The sequence below is a fragment of the Mustela putorius genome, unplaced genomic scaffold, assembly GCF_011764305.1.
Source record: "Mustela putorius furo isolate JIRA1106 unplaced genomic scaffold, ASM1176430v1.1 tig00000174_pilon_pilon_pilon, whole genome shotgun sequence".
In the NCBI taxonomy this organism is placed as follows: domain Eukaryota; kingdom Metazoa; phylum Chordata; class Mammalia; order Carnivora; family Mustelidae; genus Mustela; species Mustela putorius.
The window spans coordinates 13,900,612-13,903,623 of record NW_025421304.1 but is presented as its reverse complement, the minus strand read 5'-3'; the positions used below and the strand labels follow the sequence as shown (position 1 = coordinate 13,903,623).

General features: G+C 42.2%; 1 pseudogene; it reads right to left on the bottom strand.

The window, feature by feature from the left end:
* Nucleotides 1-717: 717 nt before the first annotated feature.
* On the bottom strand, nt 718-1,358 carry LOC101692765 (annotated as a pseudogene).
* Between the last annotated feature and the right edge of the window lie 1,654 nt (nt 1,359-3,012).

The window sequence follows — 3,012 nt, the reverse complement described above, 5'->3', positions numbered from 1 at the left end:
GGACAAAGGGCCTATACATTTCCAAAGCTTGATTATACCCATTTTCTAAACTCCCCTAGAAAACACTGCAGATGAATTACAATATTGTATAGGTCTCCTGCTTGTGTTTTCCTAAACATCTCACACAGCAGAATTGCTACCCTGAACATAGGGTATTCAATGTGGGGTCAGACAAGCAAATACTAGATCAATTTCTCAGGATTGTGGAGCACTCCCTTCTGAATCATCTAGGAACTTGATCTCCATTTGGAACATTCCTTATGATCCCTATAGACCAAGAGCCCAGAGGCACAATTTATAGGAATGAAACAAAACAAAAAGCCCATGGAAAGAATCTGGCTTAAAGGGAAGTGACTTCAGGCCATAGGTTAAGCACACTGCCAAGGGCTGAGTCAATGTCTTCAGTGTGAAGTTCCACTCTGCCCTTCTCAGGGTTATCAGAAAAGCTTCAGTCCTGGTTAGCAGACCTACTGTCACATGTTCTAAGTATCACATGTTCTCAGTTCCAAGAGATCTAAATAAGACTACGGTTTTGAAGGTAGATAGAATCCATTTCTTGGTTTGCAGTGTGGAGAAAATGACTACCCATCACTGAGTGCCAAAAATTGCAGCATCAGCATGGTGCATTGGCACAATATGTCAGCTCACAAACCTCCTCCCTTTCCCTAGTCACTGGCAAATTGGTAATGGTAACACTAGGGTTTATTAAGCTGTGCCTTAGTATAGGCACTGGGGGTTGCCCACCTTGCTCTTGATGTATAAAGCCTGGATATTCTGCCGATTCTTCTTGAGCAATGATACCAGGAAATTAATAGCTAAGTGGATGTTGTACATGAGCTCATCATCTGTCATCTTCATGTGCCCAACGACCACTGCACCTTCTTCATCTGGAATTTGATCATGGACTTCACTTCATCCACCTTAGCCACCATGTTCTCATTGTGGGGAGGGGAACTCATTGCAAGGAGGGGAACTTGCCTGCCTTATTCAGGCCTGAGCCCTGTATTCATGGGATCTGCTTGATCAGAGTTTCTGAAGCCAAAAATGCATCATACTTCTCTTCCAGCTTCTGATCTCATTTTTTATTCATGTTGAGTTTTTTCAGTGCTTCAGTGTCCAGATGGGGAATATCCACACCTTTGGCCTCATTATAGCACGGCTGATCCCCCAAAGTACATATGGAGAACTTGAGGCAGGGAGTGGACTTAAGCCTGGATGGTGCCCAAAAAACATTTGTCCTTCTGGGGGCATCATTCTTCAAGATGATCTTCAGTTCCACTGTCTCCAAAAACTTTGGGTACTTGTCTTGGTTCCCTCACTGCCTTGTATGGGGTGTCATGGGAGACTTTGCTGTTCATGGTACCCCTTGCCACAATAACTGGGAAAGAGACTTGTGAGTGCATTGGTTTTTAGAATTGCTGGTACATAAAATCATAGCACTAAATTCAGCTTCATTCAGAATTATATTACTCTCTCTTTAATCTGCGATCTTCTCACATACATTCCCCAAATTTTGCTGACATAATTTAGCAAAATCTAATAGTTCTTTGCATGTGCCCCTTCCTTTATGGTTTTACTCTGTAAGTGATGCCCCAGGGCATGTTAATATCCAATTGCAATTTTAGGCCTGGAGCCACTGAGAGGTAGTACATTGAGGCAAGGGGATAATTGGTATTTCTGTGATGATAACTACCTCAGATGATGTCTTTGTTGGCTGTTCTAGTGGGCAAGGCCAGCTGCAACAGATAAAGAGGGGCTGCTTCCCTTGGCAATAGACAGTCAGATTGGGAAGATCAGATGTCCTCAGAATCATGCAAATCCTCTCAAATGTCACCACTTGTATTGTCAACATCATATTCTTTCCTAGTCAGTGCTCTAACATGTACACAAGAGATCCAGTGAGGTTGTTTACTCAACCTATGTTGAATTTTGAGCAGCCCACAGAATTAGACTTGGCATCTTAGTTTTATAGCCACCTTCTTTTGGGCAGTCATAGAGACTCTGAATCTCTGACTATATCTTGAATAGAGAATTTAAATCTTCACCTTGTCATTTTATTTTTTAAACTTGCCAGTCCAGTTGGAAGTAGCCAATTATTTTGATTATCTATTACTGTCTAACAAATCACTTCAACACTCAGTGACTTAAAGCAATAACCCAGTCGTTATCTCTCACTATGTTGGGGACTGATGGTATTTAGCAGTGACTGATGAAATGACAAGTCCTGGAGGGTCACCAGGGCCTGGGACATTCAAAGTGGTCGGTAGTTGATGTTGGAAGTTGGTTGGAGAGTCAGCAGGGATTGCCAGCTAAGGAAACCTTGGTTCTCCTCCCTGTAGCCTGTCTTCACAGTTCCTTGGGCTTTCCCACAGCTGAATCCCCAAAGGGAGTGTTCTAAGAGATAAAGGTAGATACTGCAGATCTAAGACCCAGCCTCTGAAGTTCACAGGATTAATTTTGCTATATTTCTATTCATTGAATAAAATAACAGGGATGGCCTATGTTCAAGGGAGAGGGAGGGAACAGAAGGATGAGTGACAAAAAATTTGTGACCATCTTAATCCCCATACCAATCCACTACCCATATAGAAGCAGCCATTTAGTCCTCCAAGGCTTACAAGAGTTCCACCATGTAATACTAACTAAATCTACATTGATTTCTAACCATAATCAATCTCACATTCCCATCTTCTTGAAGATTGATTGCCTATAATCACTTACTGTATTACTTAGGATCCTTAATTGCAGACCAAATAATGCACTCTAAGTAGTTTAAGCAGAAAAGGATTTATTATAGGCCATGAAGTCACTTACAAGAATGTCTAGGAGGGTCAGAGAAAGAAAATTGAATGCTCTGCAAGTAGGAGCAAATAAGCCAAGAGAAAAACCCAGTCATACCTGGGACACTTCCAGTGGGAACCTTGGTGCTGCTTACACTTGCCACTCAGAATCTAGGGATCAGAGACAAGAGCCAGAGCCCTACAGTGGCAGAAGAATGAAACAGCTCTGACA